The sequence below is a fragment of the Peromyscus leucopus genome, chromosome 5 (assembly GCF_004664715.2).
Source record: "Peromyscus leucopus breed LL Stock chromosome 5, UCI_PerLeu_2.1, whole genome shotgun sequence".
In the NCBI taxonomy this organism is placed as follows: Eukaryota; Metazoa; Chordata; class Mammalia; order Rodentia; family Cricetidae; genus Peromyscus; species Peromyscus leucopus.
This window is the reverse complement of record NC_051067.1, coordinates 138,226,033-138,240,431: the sequence shown is the minus strand read 5'-3', so window position 1 is coordinate 138,240,431 and position 14,399 is coordinate 138,226,033. Positions and strand designations below refer to the sequence as shown.

Genomic DNA, 14,399 nt, shown 5'->3' with positions numbered 1-14,399 from the left:
TGACTGGGTAAAACTCTTGCCTCTGGCTCTTTTCAGGGAGACAGACAGGAGAGGGAGTAAGAACTACATAAATGATTTCACTTAATGCAAACTAATCAGATACAGAAAACTATATATCCTATTTCTCAGTAAAGTTATTCTTGCTTTAACTTACTTTTCTTTGTGTGGTAGACTCCTGTCCTGATTAAGGTTTTTCTGTTTCTGGTTTGTTTTTCAATTTGACACAATCTAGAGTTATCAGGGGAAAGGAAACAACTGAGAAAATGCTTTAATCAGATTGGCCTATAGGCAAGTCTACGGGGGCCTTTTCCTTTTTTCTTCCTTCCTTCCTTCCTTCCTTCCTTCCTTCCTTCCTTCCTTCCTTCCTTCCTTCCTTCTTTCCTCCCTCCCTCCCTCCCTCCATTCCTTCCTTTTCTTTCTTTTAGGGGAGGGAGTTGGTTTTTTGTTTTGTTTTTCTTTTCTTTTCTTTTTTTTTTTTTTTTTTTTTTTGATTTTTCGAGACAGGGTTTCTCTTGTGTAGCTTTGCGCCTTTCCTGGTAGCCCAGGCTGGCCTTAAACTCACAGAGATCTGCCTGCCTCTGCCTCCTGAGTGCTGGGATTAAAGGTGTGCGCCACCAACGCCCGGCCTGTTTTGTTTTTCAAGACAGGGTTTCTCTGTGTAGCTCTGGCTGCTCTGTAGACAGGCTGGCCTCAAACTCACAGAGATCTGCTTGCCTCTGCCTCCCTAGTGCTAGGTTTAAAGGGATTAGAGCCTGGCTTCTGGGGGAATTTTCTTAATGAATGATTGATGAGGGAGGGCCTAACCAGTATTGGCAGTGCCATCCCTGGGCAGGTAGTCCTCAGAGGTATAAGAAAAGTAGTTGAGTGTAGTCTGGAGAGCATGCAGCACTCCTTCATGGTCTCTACTAAAGTTCCTGCCTTCAGGTTCCTGCCCCGCCCTCATGATGGACTGTGAGCTGACTTGAACCCTTTCCTCCCCAAGTTGCATTTAGTCATGGTGTTTATCACTGCAATAGAAACCTGAGACAGCTCTTCCTTCTCAGATCTTCTCCCACTCATTTAAACTGAAAAAAAAAATAGATACTCTTTTCTGTGTATTTTCAATGTTCATGTCATTCATAATTTACATACTTTGAATGTATAAGGTTGGATGGGGGTGATGGTTCGGCAGTTAAGAGAGAACTTTTTATTCTTGCAGAGGACCTAGGTTCTGTTCCCAGCACTTACATGACAGCTCATAACTGTCTGTAACTTTAGTTCTGGGGGATTCAGTGCCTTCTTCTGACCCCTGCAGGCACCAGGCATGCACATAGTGCATGTACATATATGCAGGCCAATTTTTCATACACACAAAATAAAAAATCATTTTGCTGTTATTTTTTAAATGACTAGTATATGCTTTTCTGGTATTACTTAAGATTTTAGAAATTATTCCAAGGCTATTTCTGCAACTTGGTGTAGTAGAGTATTTTAAAGTGTGTTTGTTTTGTTTATGTTGCTTTTGTTGAACTCTGTGAAGCTGTTACTGTGCCTATGTAAAACACCTATTGGTCTAATAAAGAACTAGCCAATAGCAAGGCAGGAGAAAGGATAGAGGGAGAAATCTGGAAAGGGGGCGCTGGATAAGATCTAGTAGCCAGAGAAGGAGGAGGACTCCAGGGGCCAGCCACCCAGCTACACAGCAAGCCACGGAGTAATTGTAAAATACAGAAGTAAGAGAACAGGAAAAGCCCAGACGCAAAAGGTAAAAGGGATAAGTTGAGGAAAGCTGGCTAGAAACTAATCCAAGCTAAGGCCAGGCATTGGTAATTAAGGTAATTAAGAATAAGCCTCCATGTGTGATTTATTTGGGAGCTGGGTGGCAGCCCCACAAAAAAGAGAAAAAGCCCCCAACAACAACTTGAAATTAAATTTTTTATTGTTTTATTTTTATATTCATTCATTTTATTTTAATTTTTAGATTTACTTACTTATTTATTTAATGTGTATGGATGTTTTGCCTGCATGCATGTCTGTGTATCCTTTTCATGACTGGTGCTTGCAGAGTTCAGAAGATGGCAATGGATCACCTGAAGCTGAGATCCATCTTGGACAAGGAGCGACCCAAAGGGGGTTGGTTATTGGTGGGTAATGGGTGCTGGGGAAGAGGGAGGCCTTTTCTTCATGGCTGTATCTAGTGAAGCTGTGGTATAGGTGGTGAGAATTGAACCTGGGTCCCCTGGAATAGTGCTTCTCAATCACTGAGCCATCTCCCTGACTGCGTTTTTTTTTTTTTTTTTTTAATGTTTGTTTGTTTTTCTTTTTTGAGACAGGGTTTCTCTGTGTCGCCTTGGCTGTTCTGGAGCTCACTTTGTAGACCAGGCTGCCTTCATACTCAGAGATCTGCCTGCCTCTGCCTGGGATTAAAGGTGTGTGCCACCACTGCCTGACTCCTTACTTGTTTTTGAGGCAGGATCTTGCTCTGTAGCTGAGACCACCCTCAAAATCACTCTTCCTGCCTGTTTCCCACATCCTGGCATTAATTTGCACTACTATCCCAGTTCTAATCTGTGTTTATCAGTGGTTATACAATGGTCCAAAGCCTGTAGAATTATCATGATTCACTCAAACATTCCACTAGTTCTTTATTACTTTATTATTGTAATTTTTATGCTTCTCAGATGGGAACCGCCCCCCCCCTTCATGCTTGCAAGGAAAGCATTCTACCCCTGAGCCATGCCCTCTCCTTGCTGAGAGTCCTTGCTCTCTCTTGAGCTTCCTACATAGCCCAGGATGGCTTAGAACTCACGGTCCTTCTGTCTAGCCTTTTGTATTAGGTGGGATTTTCTAAAGGGACAGAACTTACAGAATGAGCCTATACATTAAAAGGAGATTTATAGACTGACTTCCTGGATGTGGTCTGAGTAGTCTAACAAAGGCTATCTCATGATGGAAAGGCTGAGGATCTACGTTGTTCAGCCCGACCGAGTCCCACTCTGGCCCTGGAGTCCTGAAGGATTCCTGAACAGCTGCTGTCTTCATTCTGAGTTGGGATCCTGAGGCAGCTGGCTTTAACACTGCTGCACCAGTAGGGTAGATGCACTTGCTAGTGGGAGTGAGGAAACATGGACAAAAAGAAAAGTGTCTTTCTTCCATAGCCTTTTATGTGGGCTGCCACCAGAAGGTTTGTGCATTTTAAAACATTTTATTAGCGTATATTAATTATACACAGTAATGCATAGCACTAAATTTTCATCATGTATATACAGTATTTGACATAGTCATCCTTCATCACCCCTCTTGCTCTCCTCCTACTTCCGCTGATCTTTCTTTTCCCAACTTTTTCCTTCCTCCCTCCCTTCCTCCCTCCCTCCCTCCCTCCCTCCCTTCCTTCCTTCCTTCCCCCCTTCCCCCTCCTACTTCCACTCCCTCTCCTCCCTCTCTCTGTCCTCCCTCCCCCTCCCTCTCTCCCTCCCTGTGAACCACTGAGTTTAACTGGGTTACTTCTATGAGCACAGGCAACTTGCGGTGGCTGTGAAAAACATCTTTTCCTCACCCAGCAATGATTAACTGCCTATGGATCCTTAGAAAGGAGTGGGGCCCATGAGTCTCTCCCCACTTGGACACTTTTCAAACATTTTGATTTTGGAGCACGGTGAGTTAGTTCAATAGGTAAGGTGCTTGCTGCCAAGCCTAATTATAGCATGAATTTTAAAGAGTCTTATTAATAAAATCAAACCTGAGGCCAGTTATTGGGGTGAATGCTGGAAGATCAGAGAAGCAGAACTGGCCACAGCTTCCTTACCTTGCCAGTTCCTCAGCTGATCCTGTTTCCTCAGACTGGAAACCTCTGAGTTCTCATCCAGAATGAATCTCAGCTGAACTGCTGCTCTAAAGCCTGAAAGCTTAATCAGCTAAAAGCTTCTAGTTCCTGGTCTTCACGCCTTATATACCTTTCTGCTTTTTGCTATCACTCCCTGGGATTAAAGGCTCACTTTCTGGGATTAAAGGTGTGAGTCACCATGCTTGGCTGTATCCTTGAACACACAGAGATCCAGGTAGATCTTTGCCTCTGGAATGCTAGGATTAAAGGTGTGTGCCACCACTGCCTGTCCTCTATGTTTAATATTGTGGCTGTTCTGTTCTCTGAACCCAGATAAATTTATTAGCATGCACAATATTTCAGGGAACACAATACCACCACACCTAATGATGTGGATTTGATCCCTGGGACCCACATGAGAGAACCAACTCCTGCAAGTTGTCCTCTGACTTCCATACACATTCTGTGACATGCTACATTGAGCACATGTGTGCATGAATGAACAAATGGGATTAAAATATGGGGTTTTTGTTGTACTGCTGAGATGGGACTCACATATGCTAGGGAAGTGCTTGAGCACTGGGCTGCACTCTAGCACCTAAATTTGCTTTATATATGTATTATGTAAAAGAGGTGTGCATATGCTAAGGCATGTGTGTGGAGATGAGAAGACAGTTTGCAGGAGTCTGTACTGTCCTTCCGCCATGTGGTTTCCAGGAACTGAACTCAGGTCACTGATGTCTTGGATGAAGTGCCCTCACCCTTTTTTGTGAGGCGGGCTGGTTGAACTCCTGATCTTCCTGCTTCCATCTCCTGACTTCTGGGATTACAGGTGTGCACTGCCACACCTCGCAAAGTTGTTCTTAAACATTTTTTTTTATCACTGTCTATATGTGATGCTGAGGGGAGACACACCTGCTATGGTGTGTGTTGTGTCAGAGAATGATTATGGCATCCGCTCTCTCCCTCCTCCTTTATGTGGTGAGGTGTTTTTGTTAGTTATTATTATGCGACACTATGTTATTCATTAAGCGGTGCTTTTACCATGTGAGGAAAGCCATAAGGCATGACAAAAACCACTATAAGGCTTTATTAAGAGAAGGAACAGAGGGGAATGTGCTTAAGCCTACGGAAGATTGTGCAGGGAGAGAGAGAGGAAGAAGGGGGGGAGGAGTCTGTGACCCGCTTTTTATAGATCCCCCCAGTATGTGCATATGGGCTTAAGTAGCTATGCCACACATGCGCATAGATGACCTGATCATGCTGCGCACAAATTACATGACCATGCATGGCACAGATTACACAGGACATAAGGCCCGGGGATGACTAAGCCTCTTGCTTGGCTACTGGACAGCACTTGTGCAGTCTTGTAACTGGGGGAGTGCCAGGAATTCCAATGGTTTTGAATGAGAAATCTCCACCATAGCTTCATAGATTTGAACATTTGGTCCTGGGTTGGTGGCACCAAATGGGTCAGTGGAATGTTGTGGAACTTTTAGGGGACAGAGATGTACTGGAGGAAATATATCACTGGAGAAAGGCTTTTGATATTCTATAGCTACCCTTCCACCTCCCCACCCCCACTTCCCACCCATCTTCTGTGTGTCCTGGTTTGTTTGGTGTTTTTTGTCAGCTTGACACAAGCTAGAGTCATTTGGGAAGGAGGATTCTCAATGAAGAAAATGCTTCCATCAGATTGGCCCATAGGCAAGTCTCTTGGGCATTTTCTTAATTAATGATTGATGTGGGAGGGCCCAGCCCAGTATGGGCGGTGCCTTCTCTGTGCAGTTGATCCTGGGTTGTATAAGAAAGCAGGTTGTGTAAGTAAAGCAGTTCACCATGGCCTCTGCTTCAGTTCCTGTTTCCTGTGATGTTGGACTGTGGTGTGGAATTGTAAGCTGAAATAAACCTTTTCCTCCTCAAGCTGCTTTTGCTCATTTTGTTTGTTTGGTTTTGGTTTTTCAAGACAGAGTTTCTCTGTGTAGCTCTTGCTATTTTGAAACTAGCTCTGTAGACCAGGCTGACTTTGAACTCACAGAGATCCTCCTGCTTCTGCTTCCTGAGGGCTTGGATTAAGTTGTGTGCTACCATACTGCCCAGTGTCATTTTTTTTTTTTTAAGCACAGCAAAAGAATATCTAAGACAGAATTTGGTACTGGGCATGGAGTATTACTGAGACAAACCTGAGCATGTGATTTTGGGAGGAATGTGGAAGGACTTTGGAACTTTGGACTAGAAAAGCCATTGAGTGCTCAGAGCTCATGTCCATCTATCAGGCTTTGGCTCAATTGGAGCTCAATGATAAGAAGGAGGAGGATCAAATAATTAAAGAGGTTCTCTTAGAAGCACAGGACATGACAGTGAGATATAATAACGTGGAATTCAGATTCAATTTACATGTAGCTGAGTCTCCCTCAGCCAGGGCCTGAAGTATCTCTGTTACCATGGTTGAGGTTGCCTTAGCATCATGGAGAAAATCTATTATCACTATTTTGTGAAGCTGGTAGAAAGACCCCCACCAGAAATACCCAAGACAGCAGTTGACCACACCAAGGATTATATTCAGCAGCTCTCAGCCAGACCATCATCCACACTCTGATGGTCATTCTGGCTCCACAGTATACAGTGTATTTATTTAACATTTATTTTAAAAAGTAAAAAGCAAATGGTGAGAGAGAGAGAGAGCGAGCGAGCACAGAGACAGGGAGATAGACAGCATCATTGTGGCGAAAACTTCCTGAGGGCAAGCACACCAAGTTGTGGTACAGAGGGGATCAAAGTTGAATCTCATGCTGGCAGGAAACTTGGTAATGTGTAAGAGTCACCCAAGTGACTCTTGTATGTTGTGTGTTTTTGCTCTTAGCTTTTTTACTTTTTTGACTCTTTGGGGGTCCACCACCCAGCTCCCAAATAAATCACACATGGTGGCTTATTCTTAATTATAAATACTCGGCTTTAGCTTGGCTTGTTGCTGTCCAGCTTTTCTTAACGCTTATTATCCCATCTACGTTTTGCCTCTGGGATTTTACATTTCTCTATTTCTGTATACCTTTTCTTTCCTTCTTACTACGTGTCTGGCTGTGTGGCTGGCCCCTGAAGTCCTCCTCTCCTTGTTCTCTTGCTCTTTATTCTTTCTTCCTCCCAGGTTTGTCCTATATATTCTCTCTCCTGCCATCCCTGCCTAACCTTTCTCCTGCCTTGCTATTGGCTGGTCAGCTTTTTATTAGACCATCAGGTGTTTTAGACAGGCAAAGTAACACAGCTTCACAGAATTAAACAAATGCAACATAAACAAAAGTAACACACCTTAAAATTATATTTCACAACACTTGAAGGAGTCTTGGAGAGAAGATGAGGCTTGTCACTGTGTAACAGGCCTGGCATCCCTAGAGAGAGTTTAGGAGAGGCCATTAGTGAAGGTGCAGCCTCAGTTGCAGTAAAAGCCTCTGTGTTGAAGGGGTAATGGAGAGGAGTTGAACTGTGGCACTATGAGGCAGGGTCAGAGTCCCTGAAGAGAGCCCAGGAGAAGCTACTGGAAAATGTGCATCCCAGTTGCAGTAGAGATCCAGAAGTCAGCTTAATGAGATGACCACCTAGGAGAGCAGCAGCTGTAGAGTCGAGCTGGCCTGGACCTATGAGATAATCTGTGTGGACTGTGTGTAGCAGACCTGGAGAAGTGGAACTGCCTCAGCCCTATGGAGCCCAGAGGGATGCTCAGCGGGTTCCAGAAGCCTGACTGAGTTTACATTGTTGAACTTTGGTTCTGCTTAGATTTGATTCTGACTGTCCCCTTGCCATTCTCTCTTGGAATATGGTGAGGGAGCAGGGAAAGGTAGCTGCCTGGTCCCTGGGGCTCCGATGGCTGGGGCCTAGGGGCTAGAGACCTGGTCTGCTGGTCCGGAGATGGGGCCTCACTTGTTCCCAGTCGGTGTAGGCTTATAACACTGGTGATCTGGTTCAGTGGCTGGATGGCTTCTTCTCTTGCATTCTTGGGTTGTGTTTTGCTCACTCGTGAACTCCTCAGCTGATCTTGTTTCCTCAGACTGCAGACTGTGGGCTTCTGAATCCTCTCCCGAATGGATCTCAGTTAACAGGTAGGGCAATCTCACCAACGCCTCCAAGTTGTTGGGATTCACAGGATCGGCAGTTGGGCCCTGGATCGGCCTTGGGCAGAATGTTTGGGTCTGTTCTCTCTCTTGGAATATGGAAGTATTTAACTTATTTTGATTTTACAGGAACCCATAGTTATGAAGCTTGGATTTTTCAGAGAAACCATTTGGAGTTTTAGAGACTTTGGATTTTTAGAGAGATTTTGAACATTTCGAAGAGAGTCTGTGATTTTTAAAGTGAAAATTTAAAGACTAATATGTATCAATATCACAATATAAAACATTACAACTTTAAAAAGGGGTTTATTGTCCTGGTTGGGTGGTTTTTAAATTTTTTTTGTCAACTTGACATAAGCTAATGTCATTTGGGAAGAAGGGCTCTCAATTGAGAAAAATGCCTCCATAAAATTGACCAGTAGCAAGTCTGTTAGGCAATTTCTTGATTAATGATTGATGTAGGAGGGCCTACCCCACCATGGGTGGTGCTTCCTTGGGGGAGGTGGTCCTGGGGCGTGTAAGAAAGTAGGTTAAGCAAGCCATGATGAGCAAGCCAGTAAGCAGTGTTCCTCCATGGCCTCTGATTCAGTTCCTGTCTTGAGGTTCTTGCCTTTAGTTCCTTTGGTGGTGAACTTTGGTGAAGAATTGTAAGCTGAAATAAACATTTTCCTCCCCAAATCACAGCAATAGAAATCCTAATTATACACAAAGTAGACAGAATCTGATCTCTCTGCCTCCTGACTGCCAGGTGGGTTGAAGGCTCTTGCTGCCATGTCTAACCTAACTTGATTGACTGTACTCCTCTGTGACTTGAACTAAAATAAACCCTATACTCCTCTAAGTTTCTTCTTGTCATGGAATTTTATCACAGCAACAGAAAAGTAACTAATACACATTCCAGGGATCAAGTTCAGCACAGGCTTGCATCATCAGTGGGCAAGTGCCTTTATCTGCTGAGCCATCTTGCTGGTCTAGTTGTTGGTTCTTTGAGACATAGTCTTATTTAGCCCAGGCTGGCCTTAAACTCACTAATAGTCAAGGATGTCTCCCAATATTTTTGTCTCTGGACCAGCAAAAATATTTGTCTTTGTAGTTATTTTTTTGGGACAAGGTTTCTCTGTGTAGCCCTGGCTGTCCTGAAAGTTGCTCTGTAGACCAGGCTGGCCACGATGTTAGAAATCCACTTGCCTTTCCCTCCCAAATGCAAAAGGTTATTTTGTTCTGTTTGGTTCCCGTTTTGTTACCCTATCCTTGCATTGCATACCTAGGTTGTATGTTGTAGTCCTTAAGGGACAGGTGTGGTGAAACATGCCTATATTCTCAGCACTTGGGAGGCTGTGGCACGAGGATCACAAGTTTGAAGCCAGCCTGAGGCACCTCAATGTTATTTGATGAAAATAAAGATATTCATCTTTATGATCTGAGTTTTAATTCACCTGGAATTTTTTTTGGAAAAGGATGTATATATTCAAATTTATTTTCATCTAGATGTCCAGTTTGGAGCATCTATTTAGCCTTTTTTTTCATAATTCATATGCTTTAAAATATATGTATTTGATAATATATAGAATGTATGATTAGAACTTATGAGTAAATATATATTTCAGAACTATGTGCTCATTTTTTTCCTTTTTTGGAGACAGGGTCTACTGTACCCCATGTTGACCTCTAACCTACCACAAAGCCAAGGATGGCCTTGAACTTCTGATCCTCTTGACTCAACTTATCAAGTGCTAGGAAACTCAAAAGTTGTTTGACATGCTGAGAAATAAATCAGGGAAGCAACCCAAGGCATAACTGCTTCAAAAGGCAAGCAAATAAACAAAAAGTCACTTTGAAATAAATCTACGGAAGCAAAAAACCAAACCTATAGATTGAAAAAAAATTAAACTTTAAAATACTCAAAAAAGAAATTGAAGAAGACACTAGAAGACAGAAAGACCCATCCATCACCATGCTTATGGATTGGAAAAATTAACACTGTGAAATGGCTATTTTACAAAAAGCAACCTACAAATTCAATGTAATAACCCCCATCAAAATTACAAAGCAGGCCAGCAGAGAAGGCTCCATGGGGAAAACGTGCTTGCTGTGAAGACTATACACTTGACTTGATGCCTGCAACTTATATCAAGGTGGAAGGCTGGAACTGACTCTACAAAATTGTCCTCTTACCTCCACTTGTAGACCATGGCATGCCCATGCCACATAACACACACACACACACACACACACACACACACACACACACACACACACAAAGTCATTTGTCACAGAAATAGAAAAATAATTTATAATTTATTTGGAAGCACAAAAGACTCCATAGAACCAAAGCAATCCTGAGCAAAACGAATGTCAGAAGTAACATCAGACCTGATTCTGTGTTATAGTACAGAACCACATAACAGAAACAGCTTAGAATTGGCAAAAACAAAACAAAACAGCCATCCAGATTAACTGAGAATAGCTGATCCAGATATAAACGCACACAGTTATAGCCACCTGATTTTGATACCAAAAATATACATTGGAGGAAACTCAGCCTGCTTAACCAGTAGCGCTAGGAAAATTGAATATCCACATACAGAAGCATGAAGCTAGATACTTGTCTTTCACACTGCTAAGAAATCAACTCCAAACAGATCAAAGACTCTAATGTAAGATCTGTGACTTTGAGACTGTTAGAAGAAAAGGAAAAGACTTCAAGACATAAGCACAGGCAAGAACTTTCTGAGTAGGATTACAGTTGCTCAGGAAATAAGTTCAATCGCAGACAAATGCGACCTCATGAAACTGAAAGGCTCCTATAATGAAAAGGAAATGCTTAATAGAATAAAAAGACAGCCCACGGAATGGGAGAACATCTTTGCCAGCTATACATCTGACAGAGGAATAATATCAAGACTATAAAAAGAACCAAAACTGAAAAAGAATAACCCACAATTACCAAATGGGCTAATGGAAGTGAGCAGTCTACAAAATGAAATACAGGTAACCTGAGCAACAACATGTGAGAAATGCAAATTAAAACACATTTGAGATTCCACTGTACTCCAGTCAGGATGTTAGGAAACTAACCTTGGTAAGCATCTGGATGAAAGTGAACCTTCACTGCTGCCGTTGGCAATATAAACTAATCTGGCATCTGTGGAACTCTGTATGGAAGTTTCCCAATAAACTATAAATCAATTTACATCACTCCTGTGTATTTATCTGAAGGACACCAAGACAACATATGAGACATTTGCACATTCATGTTTACTACAGCACTATCCATAATTGCCAAATGATGGAACCAAGCCAGCTGGATAAAGAAAGTGTGGCATGTAAAAACAATGGAGTCTTTTCAGCCACAAAGAATGAAGTTATATATTCTTTTTGTAGGAAAATACACATAACTGGAAACAATCATATTAAATGAAATAAGCCAGTCTCAGAAAGATGAATATATTTTCTCTTGTTTGTGGTTCCTAGGTATTACATAATCTCATAAAATCATGAATGATACATGTCATGAAAGTAGAGGTGCAGCTGTCTTGGGGACAAAGGGGGACAATGGGAAGGGTAATTAAAATGAAGGTAGAAATGGGTGGGAGGGTGCTATTCCCAACATATAATATATACTACCTGTAAGAAAATGAAAAACAAGATTAGAAATTTCAAAAATGAAAAAGCATCGTCTGATCAGAAAACACTAGAAGCCACGGCTGTTTGAGCTCCCAAACTCTTAGCTCTTTGAAGGGCTGATTTTCCTTCTCTTTGACCCATAGCTAAGGCTGTCTCTGGCACAATGTGTGTAGTCAAAAGACGATTGTTAAATACAACTGACAGGGTCTGAATGGTCTCTTAAGCAACACAGTGATTGAGAAACTCTACATTCCAGTCTGTCCCGTGGCAAGATATCTAAGACTCAAGCAATGACTCATAATGGTAGGTAGCACAACTTCATAGGTGTCAAGTTCAGACACTTTTAAATCAGGAATGAGAATTCATAAAAACTTAAAGACTTCCCTGAGGCTTGTAATCAATCCACTGGAGTTTAGGAAGCACCAATTATTTTTTAAGGCATCCTTTGCTTTTTAGTTCCAGCCATCTTTCCTTAGTAATGGCAGTTTGCAGAAAGTCTAGCCTCCCCAGAGCTTTAATGGCAGAAATATGAATACATTCAATTTCAGATGGTGAACTTCCAATAGATAAAGACTTTGTGAAACATATTTTCCCAACAGAGTCAAAACCCTGTCATTAATTACTAGTCAGAGAATAAGATATCTTTTCCTAATATGCAAGTTAACCTTAGCAAAAGTAGTAAATTTATATTTCTGGATAACTGAATCTTTTATTAGAATATTAGACATTTTTTTATTTACTCAACCAGATAGGTTATGTTTAACTGGCTATGCCCTTTGGACTTAGTATATTTACTTTTTTCCCTTTCCTTCTTTTCTTTTCCATTTTCTACACCCACACTTTTAATTCAGGCTCAATGTTCTCTTACTACGATTCCCCTTCATGGCAAGGCAGACTTGTTTTTGCCCTAGGCCAGATAGTATTAGAGACCTGTCATTGTTTTCTTTTTTTTTTTTTTTTTTTTTTTTGGTTTTTCGAGACAGGGTTTCTCTGTGTAGCTTTGCGCCTTTTCCTGGAACTCACTTGGTAGCCCAGGCTGGCCTCGAACTCACAGAGATCCACCTGGCTCTGCCTCCCGAGTGCTGGGATTAAAGGCGTGCACCACCACCGCCCGGCCTGTCATTGTTTTCTACTGAGCATTACTTTGCTCCTGTTTTCATTTTAGGTTTATTATAATACGATAACCAGGAACAAGGGAACATAAAAAAACTCAACTAGATGGGTTCTTTTGTTGTTTTGTTTATTAAGTCAAGGTCTCTGTGAAGGTCTAGTTAGTCTAAACTGGCCTTGAACTTTTGGAATGATTCCCCTTCAGCCTTAGCCTACTTAGTGCTCAGATCACAGGCCTGCACCATCTTGGCCGTCTGGTTTATAAATTCACTAACAAACTATTGGAGATAAGAACTTAGAGTACAGTCTGGTACTCTTCCACACTCTTTCCAAATTAAAGCCCCTTCAAATTCCTTGTAACAACAACAACCAATCCCTGTAACTTTAATATATGAACTACACGTCAGAATCAGACAGTAAAAAAAGAAAATCCACAATGAGTGTGATGGATGCATTATTTTCAGATTGGCCTGCAGGATTTGGATTACAATTCGGGAAATACTTTGGAGCCTAAAACACATATCTAAACCAACCTCTCAATGACTACTATCGATAAAACAAGTATGTCTTTACTTTGATACATAGAAAGCAGTATTCAAAACTTCACGACGAACTTGAAAAACTGACAGAAGTCACAAGAAAGAAGACAAACTCGTTCCGACGTCAAGTCACCTCAGCCAACCCTTGCTCTTGGCGTCCTTTGCTTTGCTAGAAAGCGGCACTAACAAGAAATGAACGAAATCCAAGGACGCCAGAGTGCCGACGTTCATAGTTAAAAACTACAAGGAAACGTCTGAAGATTCTGAGTAAAGACTCACAGACGCGAATGAAGGATTACGAGGTTGTTTTATTAGACCTGGAAGACTTGCAGTAGACGGAATATTCGGTTTGAATTTCTGAACACAGAAGCAGAAGGCAGGCCAGGGGAACTCTGGGAGTTGTAGTCGCGAAACAGCGATGGACTCAAATTTATGTAGGACTCGCTGGACGGCGAGCCCGTAGGGCCAATTCAGTGTTCTGAGTTCTCATTGGTCCCGGCTAGTTCACCAATGAGAGCGTTAGTTTGAAAATATCCCTTCGCTGATTGGGTGGCCTTCCTCACGTTGACTCATTCTCAGCCAATGGGACGATGAAAGCAGCAGAGGTGACAGGGTCACCGCGGATCCTGCAGAACCTCCTCCGCCAGCGACTCAACCCTGTGGTGCTTTGAGTCAGGCCGCGGCTCGGGCTCACCGCGCCGCCGGTCGTGTGCCGTCGTGGGTGCGGCTCTGATGCTGCGGCTAGCTCCGGACGCCCGGAGCTCTGGAGGGTACGTGAGCCGGGGGCAAGCTGGGGCCGGGAGGCGGCCGCCGCACCGCGGGCCCGCCGCTGCGCTCGCCCCCTGCCAGCATCCCGCGGGACGTTTCTGCAGCCTCCAGACGCTTGCTCTTCTCCCCGCCTCCGACTTTGACCAGCCAGCCTGCCTTACGGGTAGTGGGTGTCGTCTGCCTTTTTTGCTTTTGCTTCAGCTCTCGGCGTTCTTTCTGTAAATCCCGCACACTTGCGAGTCTCAGCGCGCAGGCCTTCATTCAAGAGAAACCCGTGGCCACAGGTGGTGGGCATTTGCGCAGTTAGCGGCTCTTTTCGTGATACTATCTGCCCAGCGCTTGCAGTCGAAGGCCCCACTTGGGCCAGTTCTGTGCTTGCTTGATTGCCTGAAAATTTTCTGTCTTGCGTTCTTATTTTCTTTCACCCTGAAGCCCTCTCCAGACTGT

The 14,399-nt window shown here is 43.0% G+C and overlaps 1 protein-coding gene and 1 pseudogene across 1 annotated transcript in view; both read left to right on the top strand.

Annotated features, from left to right (window-relative positions):
- Positions 1 to 5,939: 5,939 nt before the first annotated feature.
- On the top strand, positions 5,940 to 13,917 carry LOC114690129 (annotated as a pseudogene).
- Positions 13,785 to 14,399, top strand: part of Armc1 (armadillo repeat containing 1) — a 33,983-nt gene continuing 33,368 nt past the window's right edge. Inside the window, exon 1 of the mRNA XM_028864519.2 lies at positions 13,785 to 13,954. The gene's annotated coding sequence lies outside the window, so the exon portion shown is untranslated. The remainder of the gene's footprint in view (positions 13,955 to 14,399) is intronic.